Source organism: Myotis myotis, unplaced genomic scaffold (assembly GCF_014108235.1).
Source record: "Myotis myotis isolate mMyoMyo1 unplaced genomic scaffold, mMyoMyo1.p scaffold_m19_p_2, whole genome shotgun sequence".
Lineage (NCBI taxonomy): Eukaryota > Metazoa > Chordata > Mammalia > Chiroptera > Vespertilionidae > Myotis > Myotis myotis.
The window spans coordinates 39120229-39132659 of NW_023416324.1; the positions used below are offsets into that span (position 1 = coordinate 39120229).

The 12431-nt window shown below is 45.0% G+C and overlaps 1 protein-coding gene across 2 annotated transcripts in view; it reads right to left on the bottom strand.

Annotated features, from left to right (window-relative positions):
- The window catches only part of DAB1 (DAB adaptor protein 1), a 402182-nt gene extending 390164 nt beyond the window's left edge, over window positions 1–12018 (bottom strand). For both annotated transcript variants that reach the window (XM_036352028.1, XM_036352027.1), the window contains exon 1: window positions 11907–12018. The gene's annotated coding sequence lies outside the window, so the exon portion shown is untranslated. The remainder of the gene's footprint in view (window positions 1–11906) is intronic.
- Window positions 12019–12431: the final 413 nt, after the last annotated feature.

Below are 12431 nucleotides of genomic sequence, written 5' to 3' on the forward strand. Positions count from 1 at the left end.
AGCAGGTGGGCTAGTCTTGGTTCTTTGTTTTGTTGTCATACTTACTAGTACTTTCAGCTCTTCCAACACCTCATAACTAGTTATCTGCATTAAATTCCTCCCATTGAGTGACCTGGTATGTGTCTCCTGACTAGACTCTCACTGATGCCGTGTATATCATCAAAAGTATTCAGTTCTGCTTGGGAGTCATGGTGGGCTGATGTGGGCTTGGGTGTGTTCAGGGATAATACAGAAAGGGATAACACCCCTGACACATGCTGCTTGGCAGTCTCCTCTTTAGGATGTCATTTTTAAATCAGCTGCCAACACTCCACTAAGTAAGAATCACCCACGTAAAATACTTATGCTAGTAGGGCATCTGACAAGAACTACAAAGTCTACCTCCTGCCCGTTCCCCACATATTTCCTCCTGCACTGAAAGGTGCGTGTGAGAAAGAGGGGGATGCAGCACATCCTAGTGACTGTAAGATCATGCATAAACCTTGAGGCTGAGAACCCTTTTGTTGTTGATTTGTTTTGATAAAACTGGAAGGGAAATAGGAAGAAAGGAAAGGAGGAGGGGGAAGGAAGACAGGACAGAAAAGGCACCATTTTGGAATAAATGGACCTAAAAACATGTCCCAAAAGGAAATGTTTAAAATTACAACAGACAGCACTGATTTCGTTTTCATAGACTCAAAATAGTTCTCTATAAGGACACTTTTACCTCCACTGCAAAGAAACTCTGGTGGGCTTTAAAAACTAAAGGCAGTAAGTATTTAAGGTGAACTGCCTCAAAAAGCAAGCATATGGGGCATGAAGGACAAGTCTACAGTACCCTTGAGGAACTCGCAATCTGTAGAGGAGCCCACAGTAACAGAACAATTGAGGGTGTAATGAAGTGTAGTGTTTTAATAGAGACGGGGCTCAAGACACCTGAGAAAGATACCCATGCCTGGGAGAGGCAGGCAGAGGGAAGCAGCCAACTTAGACTGAGCCTATGTTGAATGGTCTTCATTTATTTTTTTAAAGAGGGCAATGCTAGTCTAGTATTCAACCCCCTTCTCCCAGCCTTGTTGATTTATGGCTACTGAATCCGGACTTTGCTTTCCGCTGCTACACTTGGAGCAAATGTGTACAGAATGGTATCTGACCCCATAGCTATGAACCCACATATACAACAAAGAGAAAAAAAATATATAGTGTCATCAAATTAACCAATGTTCTATCCCTTAATCATGCTTTCTATAAGAGATCCACTTTTGTATCAACCTAAACTAGTATGGTAGGTGTTAGCTTCATTCCAGAAAAGACAATGAAATGCACTAATTGTGGGATATGAGAGAAGAGGGCAGAGATACAGCACTTGATAATTTGAAATTTTATCAATATTCATGTTGTAGGGACAACTTTTGTAGAGAAATGGATATCCTAAAATATAAAAATTATTTAAGCCAAAACCGGTTTGGCTCAGTGGATAGAGCGTCGGCCTGCGGACTGAAAGGTCCCAGGTTCGATTCCGGTCAAGGGCATGTACCTGGGTTGTGGGCACATCCCCAGTAGGAGATGTGCAGGAGGCAGCTGATCGATGTTTCTCTCTCATTGATGTTTCTAACTCTCTATCTCTCTCCCTTCCTCTCTGTAAAAAATCAATAAAATATATTTTAAAAAAATTATTTAAATGAGAAGAAATGAGTGGGAGTGGGCTTATGAAAAAGGGCATAAGGAATGTGAGAGAAAGGAAGGGCGGAAAGGGGAGGGGAAAGAAGAGAAGAGAGGCAAAGTGACAAGTAATAGTCAACAACAACACATGGGCCATAATCCAACATCTCTCCCATTATCCCTTTTTTTATAATTTTTATGCATAATGGTATTTCCTCCAATGAAAAGTGGTTCCAGTATTTCAGTATAATATCATCATAACATATTTGAGGATTTTAAGTCAACATGGGATGGAAAGAGCATTGATATGGGTGCAAAAAGACCTGGGCCTCTGGTCCAGCTCAGTCTGATGACTTGGCCACATCTTCCATCTCTCCAGATCTGTGGCTCCCCATCTGAAAGTGGGAATAATGTTCACTGACCTGAGATAGCCCTGCAAAGTCAAATTAGACTGTAGCTACCAGCCAAATTGCATCTCTCAGGCTGCCAGATGACTGTGGCCTGCCCGCAATGCCAGATCAGCCTATCTGGGAGCCATACTCTGGCCACCAGGCCCCAGCTCATGTTACTCACCCCAGACAGGTATCTAACCAGGGAAGGCCTGTGCCATCCTGCACACATCCCCTTGCTCTCCAGGGGAAAATCAGAGATGTTTTTCAAAGACTTCTGCCCATTGAACAAGGTAACTGGCTGCTCGCCCCCTCACTAGCCTCCTTTGTCACTTCCACACTCCCACGGGCCACTGGGACAAAGGATATCATCCCCTGCACTGTCAGTCTCTAAAGGATGGAAGTGATCAGCAGTGCTAAGCTACCCACAGCCTTCTCCTTGAGGCTATTCTGGGTATCAAATGAGAACTTGTAAGGCACCCATGCTTAGTAACCACTCAAGCCCCAGTTTCAGTCCTCCCTAACACCCACCATCCAGATTAAGAAATGCAGGTGGAATGTGAAGAAAAATAAGATAAATAGAAAATATAATTTTAAAAGATAGCATGTACGATAGCATCTGAAAATATATAAAGTACCTAGAAATAAATCTAACAAAAGTGCAGACCTTTATGAAGAAAACTATAATGTGTACTGAAAGACAGTTATAAATAAGAGCTCAATAAATAGAGGTATTTATGAGTAAGCATACTCAATATAATAATGATGTCATTCTTCCTAAATTAATCCCTAAAATCAATGTTAACTTCAATCAAATCTCAAGAGTATTGTTGTGTAATTTTAAAAGATGATTATAAAATGTATATGGAAGACAAATGGGCATTATGGGGGATTGTCCTGCCAAATACAAGGTTTACTATACAGCTGTAATAATAAAGAAGCATGATTTGGGCAAAAGAGTGGACAAAATATATGCCTAGAAACTTTCCTAAATGTCAGGATGATTTTTTTCCCATATGGAAGAAAATTAGAACACATTCCTACCTCACACCACACACACAATGCACTCATGCACACTCACACACAAGCACACTCTCTCACACACACTCCACATGGATTATAGATCCTAACTGTGAAAGGCAAAACAATAAAGCGTTTAGAAGATAATAAAAAAGAATATCTTTATGACATCGAGGTTAAAGAAAAGGCTTTCTTAAACAAGACATAAAAATTACTAACCATAAAAGAAAGATTGATAAATTCAACTACATTAAAATTAGGAAGTTAGATAGCAGAAGGTTGGCAGGAATCCAACTTCTATGGTGTCTATAAATCTATTCAGCTTCCCAAAGGAATAAATTACAGTAACCTTTTTTGCATTCATTTGAATTACGTTCTAACAATACGTGCCATAGCTCCGGTTCTGCATATGGTTGGCCCATCTCTGACTTCATCCACAATTGGGTTATTGGCATTTATGGTTTCACTTGAGTATATTTGAACGGCTGTGTTTTATATTTAGAACTTCTGTGAGCATGCATGCAACAGTGCTCAGAATGGGTCCCACGATTCAAGACAAGGACCAGCACATGTCATTGTCAGTATGTGGGCATCACTGGGCAATCACAAGGGTACGGCATTGCATGGTTTCCCTTCCTTGCCCTCTGTGCCGTGTTTGCATCCTTTATGATCACTCACACCCCACATTAACTCTCATTCTGCTACCTGCTGGATTTTACCACTACTCCTTCCAAAACTACTAGGAGAAATCGATACCAGTGCAACCAAAGGCAGAAACCCTAAGGGTAGATTCTCTGCCATGGTCAACTTCAATCCTGTGGGAAAAGCTAATTTGCTCTGTCCCATAATGACCATGATTTAGTACAAAAAGCCTCTCCCAGTGAGCCTAGAAGTCTTCCACTTTCTTTCCCCTCTCATTCTTACGACCCTGCAGCCCTCAGCAACATTCTAACGTCCATGTCCATTCTACATATTGACATGTATACAGTGATATATGATAGGGTAAGAAAATAGAAAAGGAAAATGTCAACCAAATAAGACATATGTTTCATATTATGTGACCCTTTTCAAGAGGATGTCCCTCACATATGTCAAGAGAAATACTTGTGTTGGAATGAGGGTACCTAATTGTAACATTCTGTCACTAATAGTAAGTTATTTCTCAGGGACCCTAAGGATAGGACCCCCAAAGTATTTAGTGTCCAGATGCTGAGTAATTAATTAGCATTGTAATTTACAAGTTTCCTTTTTGATGGAAAGCATTTATATTTATCATGTTTTTCTATAATGGAAGTAGATACCTCCACTGAATCAGCCATTTAACAGGACAGATTTCGGTAAGCAGTTATTGTCAATGATTCTAAAGATGTCAAGAAAACACTGCCTGCCGTAACTTTCAATAGATGACTGTTACTATTCATTTCCAAATCCAGATTACAAAATAAAGAACTGCAACAAAACAATATGTTTTCTAGATCGTTGATCGCAACGCATTTCAATAGTGTCAATGGAAAACAATTTACCCCAATCTCTTTATCTACATGAACTTAATGAACCACATCAGACTACACACATTTAATTCACTGCAATCCAACAGAAACTTGTTAAGTATCAACTACATTTTAGGAACTGCTGTCCAAAGGAGAAGCCACATTTCCTTCCCCTAAAGAACTTATAAATGTCCTTTATTGGACATTTATTGGATAAAAAACTGTTTCTTAATATCTCTGTTGTGGTAAGCTTTAAACTGGATGAGAGGTCAATGGAATTCTTTGTGTGTCCTTCTGAAAAGCATATTCAAAAGAAGTATATGGAATGGCAAACATCACATTTAGGATAAGGGTTACCTCTGGCAGGAGGGAAAGATATGATCAGGGAGAGGGTACTAAATGGCTTCAATTGTATGGCTTTATTTCTTAAGCTGAGTTGTAGGTACAGAGTTGTTTTTTTGTTTTTGTTTGTTTTTTTACAGTATTGTTGTTTATATTCTTTGTATGTGTTAATATACTATACGATATTTCAAATCACACATTACTTTCATGATAAAATTAATTAATTGCTCTTTCTAAGAAACATAAGTGATTACCTACAAACATTTTCTCTAATCTATCTCATAAGACACTGAATTGGCTCCTTGAAATCAAAGGCTCTATGGCAAATAAGTTTGGAAACTTCTTTTTTTAATGTTTTTATTGATTTTTTTTTTTAGGTAAAGAGAGGAAGGGCCAGGGATAGAGAGATAGAAACATCAATGATGAGAATCATCCGGTGCCTTCTCCACACCCCCTACTGGGGATTGAGCCCAAAACCCAAGCATGTGCCCTAACCAGGAATGGAACCAGTGACCTCTTGGTTCCTGGGTTGATGCTCAATCCCTAAACACAAGTCTCTTGGGGGACACTCGTGCTCCCAGAAACATAGTTTTGGGAAATGCTCTATAAAATCACCCATTTTAACCACATATTCTATATAACAACCACACACAGCTATGCCCACCTCCAAACAAACAATGAACTTTCATGCCCACCTGTCTTTACCCATGTAATTCTTTCAGTCTGGAATGCCTTTGATCCCTGAGAAACTTCTGGTTCCCCTTTAGCTTCCAGCTGAAATGCAATCTCTTCAGTGATAACTTCCCCACCCTTTCCTTTCTCCAGGTGGAACAAATTACTCCTCTGGAAGCTTCCAGTGCTGAACAGATATTTTTCTGTACCACATCTCACACTGGAGCAGTTATTTATGCCGGAGGCCAGGTGCCTGGATGGCAGAGACTGCACCTTTGCATTTTGGCACTGCTCATAATGCCTAGCACAGAGTCACAGCAGGCACACAGTAGGTGCACAGTAAATATGTGTCGAATAGACATAGAAGTGATGTCTGTGAGGATGACTGGCTTCCTCAAATTCCCAGGTCCTCTCAATACATATTCATATTTTTTTAGTCTTTATTGTTAATTGTGGCACTAAGAAGAAACACACACAAAAAAAAAAACCTGAAAGAGAAACAATCTGTGAGGCAGAAACAGGAGAGCCAAGGAAGAGAAAGGACTGGCCTAAATGATGGTTAGTGAACCGATAAATCATGCATCCAGCAAGAAACAGAGAGGATGACCAACAGAGAGAGTCAGAAATTGGCATGAAGCTTGCAACCAATACATAGGGTTGGTAACTTTACAAGACTCATGGCAAGCAGGCTACACAGCTGACTTGGGTTCACTCTGAATGTGTCACCTCCATCTGAGAGGGCCCTCCTCTCATTTTTATCGCTTACAAACAGCTTCGCCACCACAGAACTTTTATCATTTTAACTTTGAGTTTTTCTATTCAGCAGAATTTTATTTGTTTTCCTTTTTCTTTATGAGAATCCCCCACTGGCACTGTAGATTGGTTGTGTGTCAGGTTCAAATAAAATAAAATAATAATAATAATGATAATAAAAGCAAGCTAGCAATTTCTTTCCAAAAGAATATGCTGCATATTTCATGAACTAGAAGCCAGAGGAGTTTTGTGATTCCTGAACCAAAACCTTTCCACATCTGGGGACTAAATGGAATATACAAAGAGCATCTCACAGGAAAGGAAACCTGATAATTTGTGCTCCAACCTAAGGGAAGTGTTCAAGTGATTCATTGACTTAATGTTTATTTTTTTAACACAGGTTCCTATCTTGCATAGACTGTATATAAATGTATTGCCAGAGGAGCGGTTTCCTTTTCCTACTGGATACTCTTTCTATTTATTTATTTATTTATTTATTTATTTATTTATTTTTCAGAACAGAACATCCGGCTGGCTCCTGCTCTTAGCCTGGCACTACCTCCACACTTCCACGTTCTACTTATATTTTCAAGCCACTTCTCTGTCCTGGTATAAGAGGCAATCCGGTCCTGAGGAAGGAGCACTGGACAAAGAGTCCAATAATTCTGGGTTCTGATAGTGCCTCTCAGGTGTGAAGTTATGTATCTCCCCAAGCCTGGTTTGTTTTCCAATCCATAAATTGGGAGAGATGACTATTCTGCTTCTAAAATTCAACCAAATAGTCATTTTATTTCCCTGAATGTAATTGCTGAAAAGTGCAATGGTATGGAGATTTTAGCATTATGTGTACATCAAAATTCTCTTCACTAAGAGGGAAGATGTTCAGGAAATATTTCCAGCATGCTAAACAAAACTTCTGCCTGAAATGCTGAAATATATCTCTTACACTGCACCCAGTGGGTAACAAAAAAAAAAAAAAAAAAAGAAGAAGAATAAAAAGAAAAAAGATACTATTGGAATACTTAAGGCCCAGGATATCAATTACAAATAGAAAACATTTCATCCGAGAAGGATTTATCTCATTTGAAGGATAATATTAATAGCTAAATAAAATTACATGCTAGGTACTATTCCAAGCACTTTGTGTTAAGTCCTATAATCCATACAACAATCTTATATGGAAGGTGCTGTTATCCTATATAATAAAAGCCTAATATGCAAATTGTCCCCTCCAACTGGGAGTTCTGCTGGGAGTGTGACTGCTTGCTATGACGTGTGCTGACCACCAGGGGGCGACACAAAAACGGGTGTTGGTGATGCAGCGCTGGCCCCAATGACAGTGGGACTGGGGTGGGATGGTGGAGCAGGTAAGTGGGCAATGCCAGGCCAAGGCAGGTGCAAACCACTGGTCAGCGGGCGGGGGCCCGATGCCACGCCCATCTGATCTCAGGGCAACCGCAACTGGTGTGTGTGTGTGTGGGGGGGGGGGTGGCGCCACTGCCCTGCTCCCTCAGGACCACACAGCTGGCAGGGTTGGGGAGCTGAGGTCTGAACCCAGCAGTCGAGCACCCATGTCCAGACATCTAAACACCTGTCACACCACTACTTCCAATTAAATTTTACAACTTCCCTGGGAGATGGCTGAGGTCACCTCCCCACTCAGAGGTAGCATAATACAGTGATTAGGGGAGCTTTAAACCAGAATTCTTGGATTCAAATCCTAGTTCTATACCTTTACAGCTGTGTTGGTAACCTTGGGCCAGTTACCAACTCTCTGTTTCCTTATCAATCAAATGGAAATGAGAATACAAATATTTACTTCCTAGGGTTATTTAAAGAATAAATTACTAGAGGTGAGGCTATAAGAGGTCAGTGGGAGAAAGGGGACATATGTCATATGTAATACTTGAACAATAAATATTTTTTTATAAAAGAATTTTCCATCCAACATGGCTCAGTGGTTGAGCATCACCCTATGAAACAGGAGGTCACAGTTTGATTCCTGGTCAGTCAGGACACATGCCCGGGTTGTGGGCTCGATCCCCAGTGTGAGGCATGCAGGAGGCAGCCAATCAATGATTTTCTCTCATCATTGATGTTTCTATCTCTCTCTCCCTCTCCCTTCCTCTCTGAAATCAAGAAAAAACTATTTTTAAAAAAATAATAAAAACTTAAAAAGAATAAATAATTCAAAGTGCTTAAAAGGATACCTGATTCTTGGTAAGTACTCCATAAAGGTGAAATATTCTTGTTTTTATTAATAAGATAATTGATTTGCAAATATGACAAAGTCAGACAGTACCTGAATTCAACCCTGGCCTTCCAATCCCAAATGCTATCCTCTCTCCACAGTAGAAACACATGCTCTCTATTGCTAACAGTTACCCTTCTCCTGAAATCCTGCCAAAGCACCCAAAGAGACTCCCCCCCCCCTATAAAATTGCTCAAAGACCCACAAAGTAGATAATATTGCCCTGTTTTGCAAATGATGAAACTGAGGTTTTGAGAGTGACTTATCCTCCATCCCCAGTGGCCATTGTCACAGTAAGCCCTCAGTAGCACTGAAAGTTCCTGACAGCAGCCTTCAATTTTTTAAAAGTGCCATCTGAAAGACAGAAGTTGTGATTTTCTTGCTTTGTTAGCTTTATTGGTTTCAGAGAAGGATTAAATTTCAGCAAAAACAAAATGTTTGACTTGATTGAATTATCAAAATGAAATGCTGCCTAAATTAGATTCTTCATTTGCCTGCAGGATAGCTCTAGGCATCCAAAATCCACCAATTGCAATTTGTAAGATGGGTACTATCGGGTACCATGCCAAACGCCCACCCATTTCAGAAAAATTACTCTGGAGGGCAAAGGGGGAGTGAAGCAGCAGATTCCTGTCTGGCTTTGGGAGGAGAAAATGAACAATGAGTGATACCATCTCTTCCTGGCAGCATCACACAATGGTATGCCTTGCAAAGGAAACATACTGTGAAACAGCTTGAGAGATGAGCTTCATCAACAATAAGTAATTTTTATTCAGATTTTATTGTTGAATACAATGCACATGATTAAATGTTTCAGATATGCCTATTCAAACCGTAAGCAAACCACCAAAAAAAAACCCACAAAAAAAAAAAACTTACTAAAAACCATCTTCTAAATCTGCTGTAGGAAGAGCTCTAATTGCCAACTTGATGTGTAGAACTGAATTCCCACTGGAGAGGGGCGCAGTTCCCAAGAAGGTAGTAACAACACGTCTGCACTTCCCACCTCGGCCTCTTCTCTCATCCCCTTGGATCCTCTCAGCCTGGCCAAATAGCTCCAGTGTCACTCTTTCAAATCACCGCATTTTGAACTTCCTAAACCTTTAAGAGAGCCTCTATGTATGGAAAAGAACAATAGTGCTTCAAAAGCCATGTCTGCGAGTTCTCAAATACTCCATTTGAATGCCGGGATTTCAATCAGAGACGTCAGAGGATGATTCCTGATTGCTTAGAAGTTGACTTTTATACAGCTTTTGATTAGGTCGCCCTGCTCAATAGGAAATCAAGAAAATCCTTGATCCCTTTTAGATTCCCGAATTGTCACCAAGCCTTGTCAGGATAGGAAGTGAGAGAGATGGGGTGGAGGGGGTGGGTGGAGTGCTCCTACTCCAGCCAACCTCTCCCTCCCCCAAGCCCCCCATATCTCTCTCCAAGCCAGCGTGATACAGAGTTCCATTTAGTATCACTCATCATTGAGATAACAAAAACAATGGGTGCTAATTCAGGGGGTAGGGATGGTGTGTAATGTTATGGATTTACCAAAGACCTATAATTGGTGCATAAATGTACAGACGTGAACAAGATAATTAGGGGGTTGTGGACGTAAGCTACCTTTAATTTGTATAATTACTTAAAAATATGTTAACTGTTATAAAGTGTCAGCCGAACCCCCACAAGGCCGTTATTCAAAACCATAAACATTGTGAAAGTGTATCGAAGGGACCAGGAGGGGAGGAGAGAAGGGAGCGGCAAGGGTCAGCGGATCCTGGCTCTGGCGTCCCAGCCACTCGCCCAGAACAGCGTTGTAGCTTCCATGTCAGCGGACCCGCCCGTCCACCCCACTCGGGAGCAGCAAGAAGTGCGCTTTCTGCCAGCTTTCCTCTCGTCTCTCTTTCTAAAGGAGCTAAGCCCCGGAGTGCAGCGGCATCCACACACCCGCAGGCGCGCACCCACGCGGGCACTCACCCCGCCCTCGACGCCCGCGCCCGCACTGGCGGCAGCGCACGGATGCCCGCGCCGGGGCGCTCTCCGCCTCGCCCGCCGCAGCGAGCACCCAGCCAGACCCCACCACGGCTGCCCAGCGCCTCGGCCTTCCCACCCCGACCCCATTCCTTCAGACTCTCGCAGCCCAGGCGGAAGTGCCCAGGCAGACCCCCAACAATGAAGACTTGTGTGAGGCAGTTGGGGGTGGAGGCGAGTTCACAGGGAGTGAGACGTACACAGTCTGGCGGGTCCGGGAGCGACACAGAAGCTAAGTGGCGCGAGAGTCAGCCTCCCCTGGTGCACCCCCCCCCCGCCACACACACACACACACACTTCCCCCAATTCCCCGGCCCGGTCCACAAGCAACACCCGCCCCCCCCAAAAAAGGGGGGGGGCGGGAGCTTTAAAAAGTGCACAGAAAAGATGCGCCCTCCCACCAGGGGTCACAATAAGACTTCCCGGGACGGAGACAGCGGGGTGAGGAAGAGTCTGGGCTGCAGCAACCGCCGCCGTTTTGAAACGTACTTTGTATGTTTCAAAATGTACATCCAATGGCCCCTTTACGACGCCGCGACACAACCTCCCCCCATCGCGGACTCCCTGCCTCCAGGTTTTCCCCACGCCTCAGCCCTCCTCTCAGGGCTTCTTTAGGAGCCAAACGGCCGGGATTTTAAAGTTTCCCCAGTAGGAGAAGAAAAAACAAAACAAAAACACCCCCCCACACACACACACACACACACACAAGACCCCGAGGTCTGCATAAGCAGCAGAGCGCGGAGTCTGTCGGGGCGGCGTGGGACTGCGGAGTGGAATGGAGGTGGGGGCGCGACCGAGAACTGAGCCCATGGAGGACTCGGGGAAGGGTTGGGGTCCGAGGACACGCGGAGTGTAGCTCTGTGCCTGGGAAGGGATAGGCGTCACTGAGATGGGTCCGTTCTTCCACAGGTCGGGGCAGACGGAGCGCTGTCCAGGTGTAGGGAAGTGAACAGCGGCGAGTAAGAAAGAGGCGGGGAGGAGGGTTCGGGAGCATCGGGAGCATCGGGAGCTTCGGGAGTGGGAGAAAGGAGTAGAGCCGAAAGCGCAGGAGGAAGAAGGGCGCAGGAAGTCCCGGAGAGGGAGGAGTGTTTCGGGGGAGCAGGGGTGAAGAGGGGATAGCGCCTGGTGGGAAGTAGGGAGAAGAGGGGTTATGGGAGGACCCCCAAGGTAGGCGCAGAGGTCACCCCTTCCCCCCAGCAAGCGGAGGAAACTGCAGTAGCCTTCCTCGCGGCACCCCTCGCCAAACTCCTGAGAGGGGAGCCCCAGGAGCCTTCCTCCGCCCCTGGGGGCCCCGGGTGTCCCGGCGCCGCGTTCCCGCCCGCGTCTCACCTGGGTTGCCGCGAGCATCCTCCTCCGCTGCCGCAGCCGCCCGGGAAGCGGCTCCCACGCCCGGCGGGCGGCCGCACTCAGGCGCGCTCTCCAGCCCGGGGAAGCCCGGGCGAGCGTGGAGCGGAGTCCATCCTCCCCGAGAGCCACGGGCCTCGCGTCAGAGCAGGGGGAGGAGACCTCCCCGCGTGCAGCCCCGCCTCCTCCCGCAGCCCCCGCCCCACCCACCGCACACCCACGGGGCGCCCTGTGGCGCCGCTCACCTGCTGGCTCGTGGCTGCAGCCTCAGGTCCGCCCGCCGCGCGCCCCTGGCCCGCACTTCGCGGCTCCCGCCCCCGTCCCCTCCCGGGCGCCTTCCGCGCCACCGGAGCTTAGCTGAGTCGCGGTGGCGACGAGGAGGAAGAGGAGGAAGAGCGAGCCAGCGAGCGAGCGGGGGCGCCGCGGTTTGCAGGCGCGCTTGTGGACCCTTTGCGCTCACTCCGCATCCTGGCGCGGAGAGAGGGAGCCTGGCCCTGAGTGCCGGTCCCC